This window comes from Cherax quadricarinatus, chromosome 11 (assembly GCF_038502225.1).
Source record: "Cherax quadricarinatus isolate ZL_2023a chromosome 11, ASM3850222v1, whole genome shotgun sequence".
Classification (NCBI taxonomy): domain Eukaryota; kingdom Metazoa; phylum Arthropoda; class Malacostraca; order Decapoda; family Parastacidae; genus Cherax; species Cherax quadricarinatus.
Genome location: NC_091302.1, coordinates 47,858,622 through 47,879,490, shown reverse-complemented (window position 1 = coordinate 47,879,490; position 20,869 = coordinate 47,858,622). Strand labels below are relative to the sequence as shown.

General features: G+C 46.9%; 1 protein-coding gene across 1 annotated transcript in view; it reads left to right on the top strand.

The window, feature by feature from the left end:
• Positions 1-20,869, top strand: part of LOC128687451 (hemicentin-2-like) — a 128,030-nt gene that overhangs the window by 1,181 nt on the left and 105,980 nt on the right. The window lies entirely within an intron of this gene.

Sequence of the window (20,869 nt, the reverse complement as noted above, 5' to 3'; positions counted from 1 at the left end):
TTGTGGTCGTTGTTGTGGCCGTTGTTGTGGTCGTTGTTGTGGTGTGTTACAAGAAACGCGATATCTAATAATGATAGAGATCTCCAGTGAATACTAGAAAGGACTGTCCTTCTAGCATCCAGCCTGTTACTGGGTTTTTGTAACTAGTAGTCAGTATCCTGGTCCAATTATCCATTAGAATTTAATAGTAAGATTCAATAGTGCCTCAGGATTACAACTGGTCGGCTAACTATAGAAACTGAAATTTAAGAAGTTTATTAATGAAGATAAAGTGGTCTAGAGGTGGACAATATCAAAATAATCAATTTAATATAATATAGGATACAAGTTGGTACACTTCTCTGGTGTACAGTAGTATTGTGCTGAAGGTACATATCACATCTTTATGGCTTTTAAGTACCGTCTGGTATATTGTCAACATTTAAGAACGTAATACTAATCTATACAAGTAAGTTTGTGTGTATGTGTGTAAGTGCTCTAAGTAGATCGCTGTGTCTCAAGACTCGACTCGACTTAACCAGTGACTGACTAAAAGTCCTCACATAAACTAATTTCTTGACCAACCTGGCAATCAGAACAGCTTGCCTGAACAGTAAAACGACCGATTCGCCGAACAGCAATATAACAAGTAGCAGCAACACAGAATCAGGGACAAGAAGATAATATAACGACACTAAGCAGGGACCATCTGCAGATCCTCCACAAAAGTCACAAAACTCCCATACTACTGAATCTAAGTTCAGCATAAGAAAATCCCCGACTGTGACAGTACACAGATACCAGTACAAGTTAGGTCAGAAGCTACAGCTCAGGACCTGAGTTTCTCAGAGTGTCAGTGTGATACACAACCTCAGTACAACGTCGAAAATCACTAAGTCGAGGCTATGCTCTGCGAACAGAGTTACACAGAACCAACAACAAGAGAGCAACAGAGATGATGTTCCAACAAGGGCCAGCAGGGAGAGCTGGAGAGGGAGGTGTTGTTGAAAACATCGTCAACCAGAGAGAGAGAGAGAGAGGTAACGAAGGTCAGGCCGTCCTCTCACCCAGGTGAGGTGTTGACCACCGCACCCTGATCACGTGACTCTCCCCAGACTGCTGCTGCCCAGCAACTACAGAGAAGCTGGCAGCGAAACAAGCGGAGTGGTAGTTACAGTAGTTAGACAATGCTGGCAGCTACTTAACACACGAACTACGAGCACTTAATAATATATAAATGTTACATCCTACCTAATAATATAACTAAGTCAAATAATAATATAAAGCAACATATTTACGATTTAAATAATATCGCAAATATGAGCAATATAAAATTATATAAACAGGTAATATACATTATATACATTGTGAACCATTCAGGGGTCACAATATGGTGACTGTTGTGGTGGTTGTTGTGGTGGTTATTGTGGTGATTGTTGTGGTAGTTGTTGTGATGGTTGCTGTAGTTGTGGTTGTGGTGGTAGCTGTGGTGGTTGTGGTGGTTGTTGTGGCGGTTGTTGTGATGGTGGTTGTAGTGGTTATGGTGGTTGCTGTGGTGGTTATGGTGGTTGTTGTGGTGGTTGTGGTGGTTGTTGTGGTGGTTGTTGTGGTGGTTGTTGTGGTTGTTGTTGTGGTTGTTGTTGTGGTTGTGGTGGTTGTTATGGTGGTTGTTGTGGTGGTGGTTGTAGTGGTTGTTATGGTGGTTGTAGTGGTTGTTGTAGTGGTTGCTGTGGTGGTTGTTGTGGTGGTTGTTGTGGTGGTGGTTGTAGTGATTGTTATGGTGGTTGTGGTGGTTGTTGTAGTGGTTGTGGTGGTTGTTGTGGTGGTTGTTGTGGTGGTTGTGGTTGTTGTTGTGGTGGTTATTGTGGTGGTGGTTGTAGTGATTGTTATGGTGGTTGTGGTGGTTGTTGTAGTGGTTGTGGTGGTTGTTGTGGTGGTTGTTGTGGTGGTTGTTGTGGTGGTTATCGTGGTGGTGGTTGTAGTGATTGCTATGGTGGTTGTGGTGGTAGCTGTGGTGGTTGTGGTGTTGGTTGTTGTGGTAGTGGTCGTTACATACAGTACATACAAACTGCTACAGACAGTAAATACAGACAAAGTTACGGCTGTGATCACTAAACTCGACACAAGTCAACAACATTATTGTTCTTACTGCCTCAAGGTGACTCGCTGAACCAAGAATTTCTTGACCATCTCTGTAGAAGACGTAGTAAGACGTAGGGAAGCTCAAGGCTCCTATTATTATTATTATTATTATTATTATTATTATTATTATTATTATTATTATTATTATTATTATTATTATTATTATTATTATCGCTGTTGTTGTTGCTGTTAAGTGTGGGGTTTTCCATTACAAGGAAGGGTGAAGGCTCGCTCCTCCGTTTCCTAATCCCATCCCAAGTTTCTCGTCAGTGATTCCATTGATGATCTCCAGGGATCAGAGATCAGCTTCAACAGTCAGGCACAATAACACATTCAGAGAGCCACTTAGCACATCACAAAGCTGAATAACATAGTGAGCTGAGTAGAGAGTAGATGTGGATGAGTGGTGTAGGGGGAGGACAGAGGGCTGGAGAAATTACAATCCTATCTACTACACGATACTGTCACGAGAGAGTTGATAATAGACTTCACGAGATCCTGGCCTGAGCATTTCTTACTTAACTTATTGTTATTGGGAGGGAGGAGGAGGGATAAGCAAGCGACGTTTCGCTCAATCCTGTAATACCGAGACATCCTGGTGGACGTACCTACCTGCTCTTCTCTCTATTCATTCCTCTGTACTGTTGTGAGCAGATGAAAAAAGTATTGCTTGCAATACGAAAGGCCTAGAGCTATTATTCAACTTCCTCCCGTGGTGGTTGTTTTGCATATATATATATATATATATATATATATATATATATATATATATATATATATATATATATATATATATATATATATATATATATATATATATATATATATATATATATATATATATATATATATATATATATATATATATATATATATATATATATATATATATATATATATATATATATATATATATATAGATAGATAGATATAGTGGGAGGAAGGGTATAAACGAGATGGAGAAGTAAGGTTGGGTCGTATATAGCAGATTAAAGCTCCTCGTAGCTGCTTACAGCCTTAAGTGAAAAATAAATTCGTGTATTATCATTATTGTGTGTGTGTGTGTGTGTGTATGTGTGTGTGTGTGTGTGTGTGTGTGTGTGTGTGTGTGTGTGTGTGTGTGTGTGTGTGTGTGTGTGTGTGTGTGTGTGTGTGTGTGTGTGTGTGTGTGTACTCACCTATTTGTACACATCTATTTGTGGTTGCAGGGGTCGAGACTCAGCTCCTGGCCCCGCCTCTTCACTGATCGCTACTAGGTCCTCTCTCACCCTGCTCCATGAGCTTTATCATACCTCGTCTTGAAGCTATGTATGGTTCCTGACTCCACTACATCACTTGCTAGACCATTCCTCTTCCTGACCACTCTATGACTGAAGAAATACTTCCTAACATCCCTTTGACTCATCTGGATCTTCAACTTCCAATTGCGACCCCTTGTTTCTGTGCCCCCTCTGTGGAACATCCTGTCTCTGTCCACCTTGTCTATTCCACGCAGTATTTTGTATGTCTTTATCATGTCTCCCCTATCCTTCCTGTCCTCCAGTGTCGTCAGGCCGATTTCCCTCAACCTTTCTTCATAAGACATTCCCCTGAGCTCTGGAACTAACCTTGTCTCAAACCTTTGCACTTTCTCTAATTTATTGACGTGCTTGACCCGGTGTGAGTTCTAAACTGGTGCTGCATACTCTAGTATGGGCCTGACGTACACGGTGTACAGTGTCTTGAACGAGTCCTTACTGAGGTGTCTGTTGGAACGCTATTCTCAGGTGTGCCAGACACCCATATGCTGCAGCAGTTATCTGGTTGGTCTGTGCTTCTGGAGACGGGCTCGGTGTTATACTCACCCCAAGATCTTTTACCCTGAGTGAAGTTTGCAGTCTTTGGCCACCTAGCCTATACTCTGTCTGCTGTCTTCTTTGCCCTTCCCAGATCTTCATGACTTTCCATTTGGCGGGGTTAAATTCGAGAAGCCAGTTGTTGGACCAGGTGTCCAGTCTGCCCAGGTCTCTTTGAAGTCCTACCTGATCCTCATCTGATTTAATTCTCCTCATTAACTTCACATCAACTGCGAACAGGAACACTTCTGAGTCTATCCCTTCTATTATGCCATTCACATATACCAAAAATATCACTGGTCCTAGGACCGACCCCTGTGGGACCCCGCTCGTCACAGGCGCCCACTGTGATACCTCATCACGTACCATGATTCGTTGTTGCCTCCCTGCCAGGTATTCTCTGATCCACTGCATTGCCCTTCCCGTTATACGCGCCTCATCCTCTAGTTTCTGCACTAGTCTCTTGTGAGGAACTGTGTTAAAGGCCTTCTTGCAATCCAAGAAAATGCAATCCACTCACCCCTCTCTCTCGTGTCTAACTTCTGTTACTTTGTCATATAACTCCAGAAGGTTTGTGACACAGGATTTGCCTTCCATGAATCCGTGTGGTTGTCGTTTACAATCTTGTTCCGTTCCAGGTGTACTCACCTACTTGTACTCACCTAGTTGAGGTTGCGGGGGTCGAGTCCGAGCTCCTGGCCCCGCCTCTTCACTGATCGCTACTAGGTCACTCTCCCTGAGCCGTGAGCTTTATCATACCTCTGCTTAAAGCTATGTATGGATCCTGCCTCCACTACGTCGCTTCCCAAACTATTCCACTTACTGACTACTCTGTGGCTGAAGAAATACTTCCTAACATCCCTGTGATTCATCTGTGTCTTCAACTTCCAACTGTGTCCCCTTGTTATTGTGTCCATTCTCTGGAACATCCTGTCTTTGTCCACCTTGTCAATTCCTCTCAGTATTTTGTATGTCGTTATCATGTCCCCCCTATCTCTCCTGTCCTCCAGTGTCGTCAGGTTGATTTCCCTTAACCTGTGTGTGTATGTGTGTGTGTGTATGTGTGTGTGTATGTGTGTGTGTGTGTGTGTGTGTGTGTGTGTGTGTGTGTGTGTGTGTGTGTGTGTGTGTGTGTGTGTGTGTGTGTGTGTGTGTGTGTGTGTGTGTGTGTGTGTGTGTTGCAGCTGTGAGAGATACACTCTCTCCCTGTTCCATGAGCTTTACCATACCTCTTCTTAAAGCTGTGTATGGATATTGTGTATGTGAGTGTGTTACACACACACACACACACACACAATCAGAGCAGGACAGAGCAGCAAGGGCAAGCACACACAGAACCATCCTCAGAACCCCACAACATATCACACCATCCAAACACTACAATCTACAATCCATACTCACAGCTTCCACCCAACACCCAGCTATAGAATCTCACAGTACACTACCAGGTCTCCTACCCTCACAGGCCCCCCAAACCACAGTGTTGGAGAGGAAACTGAAGGTATGGTACACAAACGCTGATGGAATAACAAATAAGTGGGAGGAGTGGCACGAAAGAGTCAAAGAGGCATCACCGGACATCATAGCGATCACAGAAACCAAGCTTACAGGTATGATAACAGATGCCATCTTTCCAACGGGATACCAGAACCTGAGGAAAGACAGAGGGAACAGGGGGGATGGAGGAGTGGCACTGCTGATCAAAAAAACGATGGAATTTTGATGAGCTGGAGAAAGGAGACAGTGGAGAAGCAAGCGATTACATAGCAGGAACGCTTCACTCTGGAGGTCTCAAAGTGATAATTGCAGTGATGTATAACCCACCACAGAACAGCAGGAGGCCAAGGCAAGAGTATGATGAGAGCAATAGAGAGATGGTTGACACACTGGCTGCAGTAGCCAGATGAGCTCATGCATGCAGAGCAAAGCTCCTGATCATGGGTGACTTTAACCACAAGGAGATCGATTGGGAAAACTTGGAGCCACATGGAGGCCAAGATACATGGAGGGCTAAGATGATGGAGGTGGTACTGGAAAACTTCATGTACCAACACGTAAGGGACACTACAATAGAGAGAGGAGAGGATGAACCAGCAAGACCGGACCTAGTATTCACCTTGACTAGTGCAGATATTGAGGACATCACATATGAAAGACCCCTTGGGGCCAGTGATCATGTGGTTTTAAGCTTCGAATACACAGTAGAGCTACAAGTGGAAGGGGAAGCAGGAAGGCCAGGGCGAATGAAGCCAAACTACAAGAAAGGGGACTACACGGGAATGAGGAACTTCCTGAACGGGGTTCAGTGGGACAGAGAACTGGCAGGGAAGCCAGTTAATGAGACGATGGAATATGTAACAACCATATGCAAGGAGGCTGAGGAAAGGTTTATACCCAAGGGTAACAGGAATAATGAAAAAGCCAGGATGAGCCCATGGTTCACCAAAAGGTGCAGGGAGGAGAAAACCAAGTGTGCTAGGGAATGGAAGAAATATAGAAGGCAAAGGACCCAGGAGAATAAGGAGAGCAGTCGTAGAGCCAGAAACGAATATGCACAGATAAGAAAGGAGGCCCAACGCCAATATAAAAACGACAAAGCAGCGAAAGCCAAATCTGACCCGAAGATGTTATACAGCCACATCAGGAGGAAAACAACAGTCAAGGACCAGGTAATCAGGCTAAGGAAGGAAGGAGGAGAGACAACAAGAAATGACCGTGAAGTATGTGAGGAACTCAAGAGATTCAAAGAAGTGTTCACAGAGGAGACAGAAGGGGCTCCAGAAAGACGGAGAGGTGGGGCACACCACTAAGTGCTGGACACAGTTTACACAACCGAGGAAGAAGTGAAGAGGCTTCTGAGTGAGTTATATACCTCAAAGGCAATGGAGCCGGATAACATCTCTCCATGCGTCCTGAGAGAGGGAGCAGAGGCGCTATGTGTACCCCTAACAACAATATTCAATACATCTATCGAAACAGGAAGATTTCCTGAGGCGTGGAAGACAGCAAATGTAGTCCCAATCTTTAAAAAAGGAGACAGACATGAAGCATTAAACTACAGACCAGTGTCACTGACATGTATAGTATGCAAAGTCATGGAGAAGATTATCAGAAGAGTGGTGGAACACCTAGAAAGGAATGATCTCATCAACAGCAGCCAACATGGTTTCAGGGACGGGAAATCCTGTGTCACAAACCTACTGGAGTTCTACGACATGGTGACAGCAGTAAAACAAGAGAGAGAGGGGTAGGTGGATTGCATTTCCTTGGATTGCAAGAAGGCGTTTGACACAGTTCCACACAAGAGATTAGTACAAAAACTGAAGGGCCAAGCAGGGATAACAGGGAAGGCACTACAATGGATCAGGGAATACTTGTCAGGAAGATAGCAGCGAGTCATGGTACGTGGCGAGGTGTCAGAGTGGGTACCTGTGACCAGCGGGGTCCCACAGGGGTCAGTCCTAGGACCAGTGCTGTTTCTGGTATTTGTGAACGACATGACGGAAGGAATAGACTCTGAGGTGTCCCTGTTTGCAGATGACGTGAAGTTGATGAGAAGAATTCATTCGATCGAAGATCAGGCAGAACTACAAAGGGATCTGGACATGCTGCGGACCTGGTTCAGCAATTGGCTCCTGGAGTTCAACCCCACCAAGTGCAGTCATAAAGATTGGGGAAGAGCTAAGAAGACCGCAGACGGAGTACAGTCTAGGGGACCAGAGATGACAAATCTCACTCAAGGAAAAAGATCTTGGGGGTGAGTATAACACCAGGCACATCTCCTGAAGTGCACATCAACCAAATAACTGCTGCAGCATATGGGCGCCTAGCAAACCTCAGAACATCATTCCGACATCTTAATAAGGAATCGTTCAGGACCCTGTACACCGTGTACGTTAGGCCCATATTGGAGTATGCGGCACCAGTTTGGAACCCACACCTAGCCAAGCACGTGAAGAAACTAGAGAAAGTGCAAAGGTTTGCAACAAGACTAGTCCCAGAGCTAAGAGGTATGTCCTACGAGGAGAGGTTAAGGGAAATCAGCCTGACGACACTGGAGGACAGGAAAGATAGGGGAGACATGATAACGACATACAAAATACTGAGAGGAATTGACAAGGTGGATAAAGACAGGATGTTCCAGAGATGGGACACAGCAACAAGGGGACACAGTTGGAAGTTGAAGACACAGATGAATCACAGGGATGTTAGGAAGTATTTCTTCACCCAGAGTAGTCAGGAAGTGGAACAGTTTGGGAAGCGATGTAGTGGAGGCAGGATCATTACATAGCTTTAAGCAGAGGTATGATAAAGCTCACGGTTCAGGGAGAGTGACCTAGTAGCGATCAGTGAAGAGGCGGGGCCAGGAGCTTGGACTCGACCCTTCCAACCTCAACTAGGTGAGTACACACACACACACACACACACACACACAGGTAGGGATAATTACGTTACTTTCCCCTCCAGAGGTTCTGAAAGGTAATTAGTGTGTATAGAAGCGGGTCACACACACACTATTTTCCCTAAATCCACACATTTCCCCTGAGGTGATTTCGGGGATGAACCGGTTTCTAACGAATCCTGAAACTGTTTTCTAAAACACCCTTGGAATGGTTTTCAGAATATTTTTTTGTAATTCTGGAACTGATTTTAAAATATCCAAGAGAATGTTTTTTCTTCCCTCGTCACCTGGTCACAGATCGGGCCGCGGGGGCGTTGACCCCCGGAACTCTCTCCAGGTAAACTCCAGGTAAACCTGAGGCAGTGGATTTTAAAACACCTAACGGGTCGGTTTTTAGCGACTTCTGGGACAGGTTTTAAAGACCCCGGGGACCGGTTTTTAGATGAATTTTAGGACTGGTTTCTCTTGGTAATGGACAGGTCAATCATACTAATAGACAGGTCAGTTATACTGGTAGATAGTTCAGTCATACTAATTGACACACAGGTCAATCATACTAATAGACAGGTCAGTTATACTGGTAGATAGTTCAATCACACTAATTGACACACAGGTCAATCATACTAATAGACAGGTCAGTCATATTTAATAGATAGACAGGTCAATCGTACTAATAGACAGGTCAGTCATACTTAATAGACAGACAGGTCAATCATATTAATAGACAGGTCAGTCATACTTAATAGATAGACAGGTCAATCATACTAATAGACAGGTCAGTCATACTTAATAGATAGACAGGTCAGTCATACTAATAGACAGGTCAGTCATACTTAATAGATAGACAGGTCAATCATACTAATAGACAGGTCAGTCATACTTAATAGATAGACAGGTCAATCATATTAATAGACAGGTCAGTCATACTTAATAGATAGACAGGTCAATCATATTAATAGACAGGTCAGTCATACTTAATAGATAGACAGTTCAATCATATTAATAGACAGGTCAGTCATACTAATAGACAGGTCAGTCATACTTAATAGATAGACAGGTCAGTCATACTAATAGACAGGTCAGTCATACTTAATAGATAGACAGGTCAATCATACTAATAGACAGGTCAATCATACTTAATAGATAGACAGGTCAGTCATACTTAATAGATAGACAGGTCAATCATACTAATAGACAGGTCAGTCATACTTAATAGATAGACAGGTCAATCATACTAATAGACAGGTCAGTCATACTTAATAGATAGACAGGTCAATCATATTAATAGACAGGTCAGTCATACTTAATAGATAGACAGGTCAATCATATTAATAGACAGGTCAGTCATACTTAATAGATAGACAGGTCAATCATATTAATAGACAGGTCAGTCATACTTAATAGATAGACAGGTCAATCACATTAATAGACAGGTCAGTCATACTTAATAGATAGACAGGTCAATCATATTAATAGACAGGTCAGTCATACTTAATAGATAGACAGGTCAATCATATTAATAGACAGGTCAGTCATACTTAATAGATAGACAGGTCAATCATATTAATAGACAGGTCAGTCATACTTAATAGATAGACAGGACAATCATATTAATAGACAGGTCAGTCATACTTAATAGATAGACAGTTCAATCATATTAATAGACAGGTCAGTCATACTTAATAGATAGACAGGTCAATCATATTAATAGACAGGTCAGTCATACTTAATAGATAGACAGTTCAATCATATTAATAGACAGGTCAGTCATACTTAATAGATAGACAGGTCAATCATATTAATAGACAGGTCAGTCATATTTCTTCTTAAATTTGCTTCCATGGTTTTTTCTCTGCCACTGAGAAAGTTAGAGAACCCTGAGAGGTTTTCGTATAGCGTTCTCTAGTCCGGGAGAGTGGTTTTTAGTGTTCTCTACCCGGGAGAGTGGTTTTTAGTGTTCTCTACCCGGGAGAGTGGTTTTTAGTGTTCTCTACCCGGGAGAGTGGTTTTTAGTGTTCTCTAGCCCGGGAGAGTGGTTTTTAGTGTTCTCTACCCGGGAGAGTGGTTTTTAGTGTTCTCTAGCCCGGGAGAGTGGTTTTAGTGTTCTCTAGCCCGGGAGAGTGGTTTTTAATGTTCGATAGCCCAGGAGAGTAGTTTTTAGTGTTCTCTAGCCCGGGAGAGTGGTTTTAGTGTTCTCTACCCGGGAGAGTGGTTTTTAGTGTTCTCTAGCTCGGGAGATGGTTTTTAGTGTTCTCTAGCCCGGGAGAATGGTTTTAGTGTTCTCTAGCCCGGGAGAGTGGTTTCTAGTGTTCTCTAGCCCGGGAGAGTGGTTTTTAGTGTTCTCTAGCCCGGGAGAATGGTTTTAGTGTTCTCTAGCCCGGGAGATGGTTTTTAGTGTTCTCTAGCCCGGGAGATGGTTTTTAGTGTTCTCTAGCCCGGGAGAATGGTTTTAGTGTTCTCTAGCTCGGGAGATGGTTTTTAGTGTTCTCTAGCCCGGGAGAGTGGTTTTTAGTGTTCTCTAGCTCGGGAGATGGTTTTAGTGTTCTCTAGCCCGGGAGAGTGGTTTTAGTGTTCTCTAGCCCGGGAGAGTGGTTTTTAGTGTTCTCTAGCTCGGGAGAATGGTTTTAGTGTTCTCTAGCCCGGGAGATGGTTTTAGTGTTCTCTAGCCCGGGAGAGTGGTTTTTAGTGTTCTCTAGCTCGGGATAATGGTTTTAGTGTTCTCTAGCTCGGGAGAATGGTTTTAGTGTTCTCTAGCCCGGGAGAGTGGTTTCTAGTGTTCTCTAGCTCGGGAGAATGGTTTTTAGTGTTCTCTAGCTCGGGTGTTGTTTTTTAGTGTTCTCTAGCCCGGGAGAGTGGTTTTTAGTGTTCTCTAGCCCGGGAGAGTGGTTTTTAGTGTTCTCTAGCCCGGGAGAATGGTTTTTAGTGTTCTCTAGCCCGGGAGAGTGGTTTTTAGTGTTCTCTACCCGGGAGAGTGGTTTTTAGTGTTCTCTAGCCCGGGAGAGTGGTTTTTAGTGTTCTCTAGCCCGGGAGAATGGTTTTTAGTGTTCTCTAGCCCGGGAGAGTGGTTTTTAGTGTTCTCTAGCTCGGGAGACTGGTTTTAGTGTTCTCTAGCTCGGGAGATGGTTTTTAGTGTTCTCTAGCTCGGGAGAATGGTTTTAGTGTTCTCTAGCTCGGGAGATGGTTTTTAGTGTTCTCTAGCCCGGGAGAGTGGTTTTTAGTGTTCTCTAGCTCGGGAGAATGGTTTTAGTGTTCTCTAGCTCGGGAGAATGGTTTTAGTGTTCTCTAGTCCGGGAGAGTGGTTTTTAGTGTTTCTAGCCCGGGAGAGTGGTTTTTAGTGTTCTCTAGCTCGGGAGAGTGGTTTTAGTGTTCTCTACCCGGGAGAGTGGTTTTTAGTGTTCTCTAGCACGGGAGAGTGGTTTTTAGTGTTCTCTACCCGGGAGAGTGGTTTTTAGTGTTCTCTAGCCCGGGAGAATGGTTTTTAGTGTTCTCTAGCCCGGGAGAGTGGTTTTTAGTGTTCTCTAGCTCGGGAGAATGGTTTTAGTGTTCTCTAGCTCGGGAGATGGTTTTTAGTGTTCTCTAGCTCGGGAGAATGGTTTTAGTGTTCTCTAGCTCGGGAGATGGTTTTTAGTGTTCTCTAGCCCGGGAGAGTGGTTTCTAGTGTTCTCTAGCTCGGGAGAATGGTTTTAGTGTTCTCTAGCTCGGGAGAATGGTTTTAGTGTTCTCTAGCCCAGGAGAGTGGTTTTTAGTGTTCTCTAGCCCGGGAGAGTGGTTTTTAGTGTTCTCTAGCCCAGGAGAGTGGTTTTTAGTGTTCTCTAGCCCGGGAGAGTGGTTTTTAGTGTTCTCTAGCCCGGGAGAGTGGTTTTTAGTGTTCTCTAGCCCGGGAGAGTGGTTTTTAGTGTTCTCTAGCCCGGGAGAATGGTTTTAGTGTTCTCTAGCCCGGGAGAGTGGTTTTTAGTGTTCTCTAGCTCGGGAGAATGGTTTTAGTGTTCTCTAGCTCGGGAGATGGTTTTTAGTGTTCTCTAGCTCGGGAGAATGGTTTTAGTGTTCTCTAGCTCGGGAGATGGTTTTTAGTGTTCTCTAGCCCGGGAGAGTGGTTTTTAGTGTTCTCTAGCTCGGGAGAATGGTTTTAGTGTTCTCTAGCTCGGGAGAATGGTTTTAGTGTTCTCTAGCCCGGGAGAGTGGTTTTTAGTGTTCTCTAGCTCGGGAGAATGGTTTTAGTGTTCTCTAGCTCGGGAGATGGTTTTTAGTGTTCTCTAGCCCAGGAGAGTGGTTTTTAGTGTTCTCTAGCCCGGGAGAGTGGTTTTTAGTGTTCTCTAGCCCGGGAGAGTGGTTTTTAGTGTTCTCTAGCCCGGGAGAATGGTTTTTAGTGTTCTCTAGCCCGGGAGAGTGGTTTTTAGTGTTCTCTAGCCCGGGAGAATGGTTTTTAGTGTTCTCTAGCTCGGGAGATGGTTTTTAGTGTTCTCTAGCCCGGGAGAATGGTTTTAGTGTTCTCTAGCCCGGGAGATGGTTTTAGTGTTCTCTAGCCCGGGAGAGTGGTTTTTAGTGTTCTCTAGCCCGGGAGAATGGTTTTAGTGTTCTCTAGCCCGGGAGAGTGGTTTTTAGTGTTCTCTAGCCCGGGAGAGTGGTTTTTAGTGTTCTCTAGCCCGGGAGAATGGTTTTTAGTGTTCTCTAGCTCGGGAGAGTGGTTTTTAGTGTTCTCTAGCCCGGGAGAGTGGTTTTTAGTGTTCTCTAGCCCGGGAGAGTGGTTTTTAGTGTTCTCTAGCCCGGGAGAGTGGTTTTTAGTGTTCTCTAGCCCGGGAGAGTGGTTTTTAGTGTTCTCTAGCCCGGGAGAATGGTTTTTAGTGTTCTCTAGCCCGGGAGAATGGTTTTTAGTGTTCTCTAGCTCGGGAGATGGTTTTTAGTGTTCTCTAGCCCAGGAGAGTGGTTTTTAGTGTTCTCTAGCCCGGGAGAATGGTTTTAGTGTTCTCTAGCCCGGGAGAATGGTTTTAGTGTTCTCTAGCCCGGGAGAGTGGTTTTTAGTGTTCTCTAGCCCGGGAGAATGGTTTTAGTGTTCTCTAGCCCGGGAGAATGGTTTTTAGTGTTCTCTAGCCCGGGAGAGTGGTTTTTAGTGTTCTCTAGCCCGGGAGAGTGGTTTTTAGTGTTCTCTAGCCCGGGAGAGTGGTTTTTAGTGTTCTCTAGCCCGGGAGAGTGGTTTTTAGTGTTCTCTAGCCCGGGAGAGTGGTTTTTAGTGTTCTCTAGCCCGGGAGAATGGTTTTAGTGTTCTCTAGCTCGGGAGATGGTTTTTAGTGTTCTCTAGCCCGGGAGAGTGGTTTTCTAGTGTTCTCTAGCCCGGGAGAGTGGTTTTTAGTGTTCTCTAGCCCGGGAGAGTGGTTTTTAGTGTTCTCTAGCCCGGGAGAGTGGTTTCTAGTGTTCTCTAGGTCAGGAGAGTGGTGTTTAGTGTTCTCTAGCCCGGGAGAGTGGTTTCTAGTGTTCTCTAGGTCAGGAGAGTGGTATCTAGTGTTCTCTAGGTCAGGAGAGTGGTTTTTAGTGTTCTCTAGCCCGGGAGAGTGATTTTTAGTGTTCTCTAGGTCAGGAGAGTGGTTTTTAGTGTTCTCTAGCCCGGGAGAGTGGTTTTTAGTGTTCTCTAGGTCAGGAGAGTGGTTTTTAGTGTTCTCTAGGTCAGGAGAGTGGTTTTTAGTGTTCTCTAGGTCAGGAGAGTGGTTTTTAGTGTTCTCTAGCCCGGGAGAGTGGTTTTTAGTGTTCTCTAGGTCAGGAGAGTGGTTTTTAGTGTTCTCTAGCCCGGGAGAGTGGTTTTTAGTGTTCTCTAGCCCGGGAGAGTGGTTTTTAGTGTTCTCTAGCCCGGGAGAGTGGTTTTTAGTGTTCTCTAGCCCGGGAGAGTGGTTTTTAGCGTTCTTTAATACTAGCTTTCAAGTCTCTTACGTAAACTAAGTTATTTGTGTTCTCTTTCAGTGGTTTTCTTTGGTTTTCTTAAAGTGTTTTTGTTTTTTTTCTGTGTTTTATTCTCTTTCATAATTTTTTTGTTCTTTTTGCAGGGTTGTCTTGCAGTGGTTTTTGCAGGGTTGTCTTGCAGTGGTTTTTGCAGGGTTGTCTTGCAGTGGTTTTCGCAGGGTTGTCTTGCAGTGGTTTTCGCAGGGTTGTCTTGCAGTGGTTTTCGCAGGGTTGTCCTGCAGTGGTTTTTGCAGGGTTGTCCTGCAGTGGTTTTTGCAGGGTTGTCTTGCAGTGGTTTTTGCAGGGTTGTCTTGCAGTGGTTTTTGCAGGGTTGTCTTGCAGTGGTTTTTGCAGGGTTGTCTTGCAGTGGTTTTTGCAGGGTTGTCTTGCAGTGGTTTTTGCAGGGTTGTCTTGCAGTGGTTTTTGCAGGGTTGTCCTGCAGTGGTTTTTGCAGGGTTGTCTTGCAGTGGTTTTTGCAGGGTTGTCCTGCAGTGGTTTTTGCAGGGTTGTCCTGCAGTGGTTTTTGCAGGGTTGTCTTGCAGTGGTTTTAGCAGGGTTGTCCTGCAGTGGTTTTTGCAGGGTTGTCTTGCAGTGGTTTTTGCAGGGTTGTCCTGCAGTGGTTTTTGCAGGGTTGTCTTGCAGTGGTTTTTGCAGGGTTGTCTTGCAGTGGTTTTTGCAGGGTTGTCTTGCAGTGGTTTTTGCAGGGTTGTCTTGCAGTGGTTTTTGCAGGGTTGTCTTGCAGTGGTTTTTGCAGGGTTGTCTTGCAGTGGTTTTTGGTTTTTGCAGTGGTTTTTGCAGGGTTGTCTTGCAGTGGTTTTTGCAGGGTTGTCTTGCAGTGGTTTTTGCAGGGTTGTCCTGCAGTGGTTTTTGCAGGGTTGTCTTGCAGTGGTTTTCGCAGGGTTGTCTTGCAGTGGTTTTTGCAGGGTTGTCTTGCAGTGGTTTTTGCAGGGTTGTCCTGCAGTGGTTTTAGCAGGGTTGTCTTGCAGTGGTTTTTGCAGGGTTGTCTTGCAGTGGTTTTTGCAGGGTTGTCTTGCAGTGGTTTTTGCAGGGTTGTCTTGCAGTGGTTTTTGCAGGGTTGTCTTGCAGTGGTTTTCGCAGGGTTGTCTTGCAGTGGTTTTTGCAGGGTTGTCTTGCAGTGGTTTTCGCAGGGTTGTCTTGCAGTGGTTTTCGCAGGGTTGTCTTGCAGTGGTTTTCGCAGGGATGTCTTGCAGTGGTTTTTGCAGGGTTGTCTTGCAGTGGTTTTTGCAGGGTTGTCTTGCAGTGGTTTTTGCAGGGTTGTCTTGCAGTGGTTTTCGCAGGGTTGTCTTGCAGTGGTTTTCGCATTGTTGTCTTGCAGTGGTTTTCGCAGGGTTGTCTTGCAGTGGTTTTTGCAGGGTTGTCTTGCAGTGGTTTTTGCAGGGTTGTCTTGCAGTGGTTTTTGCAGGGTTTTGTCTTGCAGTGGTTTTTGGTTGTCTTGCAGTGGTTTTCGCAGGGTTGTCTTGCAGTGGTTTTTGCAGGGTTGTCTTGCAGTGGTTTTTGCAGGGTTGTCTTGCAGTGGTTTTCGCAGGGTTGTCTTGCAGTGGTTTTTGCAGGGTTGTCTTGCAGTGGTTTTTGCAGGGTTGTCTTGCAGTGGTTTTCGCAGGGTTGTCTTGCAGTGGTTTTCGCATGGTTGTCTTGCAGTGGTTTTCGCATGGTTGTCTTGCAGTGGTTTTCGCAGGGTTGTCTTGCAGTGGTTTTTGCAGGGTTGTCTTGCAGTGGTTTTTGCAGGGTTGTCTTGCAGTGGTTTTTCCAGGGTTGTCTTGCAGTGGTTTTCGCATGGTTGTCTTGCAGTGGTTTTCGCATGGTTGTCTTGCAGTGGTTTTCGCAGGGTTGTCTTGCAGTGGTTTTTGCAGGGTTGTCTTGCAGTGGTTTTTGCAGGGTTGTCTTGCAGTGGTTTTCGCATGGTTGTCTTGCAGTGGTTTTCGCATGGTTGTCTTGCAGTGGTTTTCGCAGGGTTGTCTTGCAGTGGTTTTTGCAGGGTTGTCTTGCAGTGGTTTTTGCAGGGTTGTCTTGCAGTGGTTTTCGCATGGTTGTCTTGCAGTGGTTTTCGCATGGTTGTCTTGCAGTGGTTTTCGCAGGGTTGTCTTGCAGTGGTTTTCGCAGGGTTGTCTTGCAGTGGTTTTCGCAGGGTTGTCTTGCAGTGGTTTTCGCAGGGTTGTCTTGCAGTGGTTTTCGCAGGGTTGTCTTGCAGTGGTTTTCGCAGGGTTGTCTTGCAGTGGTTTTCGCAGGGTTGTCTTGCAGTGGTTTTCGCAGGGTTGTCTTGCAGTGGTTTTCGCAGGGTTGTCTTGCAGTGGTTTTTGCAGGGTTGTCTTGCATGGTGTCTTGTCGTGGTGTAGAGGGCAATAAGACACATGGGGGAGGGCAGCCAGGTTGAGAAAGTTAAGAGTCTCCCTTGGCTAAAGTGGAGCCCCTCACACCAGACCTATGTTCAGCCCTCACACCAGACCTGTGTTCAGCCCTCACACCAGACCTGCGTTCAGCCCTCACACCAGACCTGTGTTCAGCCCCCACACCAGACCTATGTTCAGCCCCCACACCAGACCTGTGTTCAGCCCTCACACCAGACCTGCGTTCAGCCCTCACACCAGACCTGTGTTCAGCCCCCACACCAGACCTATGTTCAGCCCCCACACCAGACCTGTGTTCAGCCCTCACACCAGACCTATGTTCAGCCCTCACACCAGACCTATGTTCAGCCCTCACACCAGACCTGTGTTCAGCCCTCACACCAGACCTGTGTTCAGCCCTCACACCAGACCTATGTTCAGCCCTCACACCAGACCTATGTTCAGCCCTCACACCAGACCTGCGTTCAGCCCTCACACCAGACCTGTGTTCAGCCCCCACACCAGACCTATGTTCAGCCCCCACACCAGACCTGTGTTCAGCCCCCACACCAGACCTATGTTCAGCCCTCACACCAGACCTATGTTCAGCCCCCACACCAGACCTGTGTTCAGCCCCCACACCAGACCTATGTTCAGCCCCCACACCAGACCTGTGTTCAGCCCCCACACCAGACCTATGTTCAGCCCTCACACCAGACCTATGTTCAGCCCCCACACCAGACCTGTGTTCAGCCCTCACACCAGACCTATGTTCAGCCCCCACACCAGACCTGTGTTCAGCCCTCACACCAGACCTATGTTCAGTCCTCACACCAGACCTATGTTCAGCCCTCACACCAGACCTATGTTCAGCCCTCACACCAGACCTATGTTCAGCCCTCACACCAGACCTATGTTCAGCCCTCACACCAGACCTGTGTTCAGCCCTCACACCAGACCTATGTTCAGCCCTCACACCAGACCTATGTTCAGCCCTCACACCAGACCTATGTTCAGCCCTCACACCAGACCTATGTTCAGCCCTCACACCAGACCTGTGTTCAGCCCTCACACCAGACCTAAGTTCAGCCCTCACACCAGACCTGTGTTCAGCCCTCACACCAGACCTATGTTCAGCCCCCACACCAGACCTATGTTCAGCCCTCACACCAGACCGGTGTCCAGCCCTCACACCAGACCTGTGTTAAGCCCTCACACCAGACCTATGTTCAGCCCCCACACCAGACCTGTGTTCAGCCCTCACACCAGACCTATGTTCAGTCCTCACACCAGACCTATGTTCAGCCCTCACACCAGACCTGGGTTCAGCCCTCACACCAGACCTATGTTCAGCCCTCACACCAGACCTAAGTTCAGCCCTCACACCAGACCTGTGTTCAGCCCTCACACCAGACCTATGTTCAGCCCTCACACCAGACCTGTGTTCAGCCCCCACACCAGACCTGTGTTCAGCCCTCACACCAGACCTATGTTCAGCCCTCACACCAGACCAGTGTTCAGCCCTCACACCAGACCTGTGTTCAGCCCTCACACTAGACCTGTGTTCAGTCCTCACACCAGACCTGTGTTCAGTCCTCACACCAGACCTGTGTTCAGTCCTCACACCAGACCAGGGTTCAGCCCTCACACCAGACCTGTGTTCAGCTCTCATACCAGACCTGTGTCCAGCCCTCACACCAGACCTATGTTCAGCCCTCACACCAGACCTGTGTTCAACCCTCACACAAGACCTGTGTTCAGTCCTCACACCAGACCTGTGTTCAGCCCTCACACCAGACCTGTGTTCAGCCCTCACACCAGACCTGTGTTCAGTCCTCACACCAGACCTGTGTTCAGCCCTCACACAAGACCTGTGTTCAGTCCTCACACCAGACATATGTTCAGCCCCCACACAAGACCTGTGTTCAGCCCTCACACCAGACCTATGTTCAGCCCTCACACCAGACCAGTGTTCAGCCCTCACACCAGACCTGTGTTCAGCCCTCACACCAGACCTGTGTTCAGCTCTCACACCAGACCGGTGTCCAGCCCTCACACCAGACCTGTGTTAAGCCCTCACACCAGACCTATGTTCAGCCCCCACTCCAGACCTGTGTTCAGCCCTCACACCAGACCTATGTTCAGCTCTCACACCAGACCAGTGTTCAGCCCTCACACCAGACCTGTGTTCAGCCTTCATACCAGACCTGTGTTCAGCCTTCATACCAGACTTGTGTCCAGCCCTCACACCAGACCTATGTTCAGCCCTCACACCAGACCTGTGTTCAGCCCTCACACAAGACCTGTGTTCAGTCCTCACACCAGACCTGTGTTCAGCCCTCACAACAGACCTGTGTTCAGCCCTCACACCAGACCTGTGTTCAGTCCTCACACTCGACCCGTGTTCAGCCCTCACACCAGACCTGTGTTCAGCCCTCACACCAGACCTGTGTTCAGCCCTCACACCAGACGTGTGTTCAGCCCTCACACCAGACCTGTGTTCAGTCCTCACACCAGACCTGTGTTCAGTCCTCACACCAGACCTGTGTTCAGTCCTCACACCTGACCTGTGTTCAGTCCTCACACTAGAACTGTGTTCAGTCTTCACACCAGACCTGTGTTCAGTCCTCACACTAGAGCTGTGTTCAGTTCCCACACCAGACCTGTGTTCAGTCCTCACACTAGAGCTGTGTTCAATCTTTACACTAGACCTGTGTTCAGTCCTCACACTAGACCTCTGTTCAGTCCTCACACTAGACCTGTGTTCAGTCCTTACACCAGACCTGTGTTCAGTCCTCACTCCAGACCTGTGTTCAGCCCTCATACCAGACCTCTGTTCAGTCCTCACACCAGACATGTGTTCAGCCCTCACACCAGACGTGTGTTCAGCCCTCACACTAGACCTGTGTTCAGTACTCACTCCAGACCTGTGTTCAGTCCTCACACCAGACCTGTGTTCAGTCCTCACACTAGACCTGTGTTCAGTCCTCACACCAAACCTGTGTTCAGTCCTCAAACTAGACCTGTGTTCAGTCCTCACACCAGACCTGTGTTCAGTCCTCACACTAGACCTCTGTTCAGTCCTCACACTAGACCTGTTTTCAGTCCTCACACCAGACCTGTGTTCAGTCCTCACTCCAGACCTGTGTTCAGCCCTCATACCAGACCTCTGTTCAGTCCTCACACCAGACATGTGTTCAGCCCTCACACCAGACGTGTGTTCAGCCCTCACACTAGACCTGTGTTCAGTACTCACTCCAGACCTGTGTTCAGTCCTCACACCAGACCTGTGTTCAGTCCTCACACCAGACCTGTGTTCAGTCCTCACACCAAACCTGTGTTCAGTCCTCAAACTAGACCTGTGTTCAGTCCTCACACCAGACCTGTGTTCAGTCCTCACACTAGACCTGTGTTCAGTCTTCACACCAGACCTGTGTTCAGTCCTCACACTAGACCTGTGTTAAGTCCTCACACTAGAGCTGTGTTCAGTCCTTACACCAGACCTGTGTTCAGTCCTCACACTAGAGCTGTGTTCAGTCTTTACACTAGACCTGTGTTCAGTCCTCAAACTAGACCTCTGTTCAGTCCTCACACTACACCTGTGTTCAGTCCTCACACCAGACCTGTGTTCAGTCCTCACTCCAGACCTGTGTTCAGCCCTCATACCAGACATGTGTTCAGTCCTCACACCAGACCTTTGTTCAGCCCTCACACCAGACCTGTGTTCAGCGCTCACACCAGACCTGTGTTCAGTCCTCACACCAGACCTGTGTTCAGCCCTCACACCAGACCTGTGTTCAGCCCTCACACCAGACCTGTGTTCAACCCTCACACCAGATGTGTGTTCAGCCCTCACACAAGACCTGTGTTCCTTCCTCACACCAGACCTGTGTTCAGTCCTCACACCAGACCTTTGTTCAGCCCTCACACCAGACCTGTGTTTAGCCCTCACACCAGACCTGTGTTCAGTACTCACTCCAGACCTGTGTTCAGCCCTCACACCAGACCTGTGTCCAGGCCTCACACCGGACCTGTGTTCAGTCCTCACACCAGACCTGTGTTCAGTCCTTACACCAGACCTGTGTTCAGCCGTCACACCAGACCTGTGTTCAGTCCTAACACCAGACCTGTGTTCAGTCCTCACACCAGACCTGTGTTCAGTCCTCACACCAGACCTGTGTTAAGTCCTCACACTAGACCTGTGTTCAGTCCTCACACTAGACCTGTGTTCAGCTCTC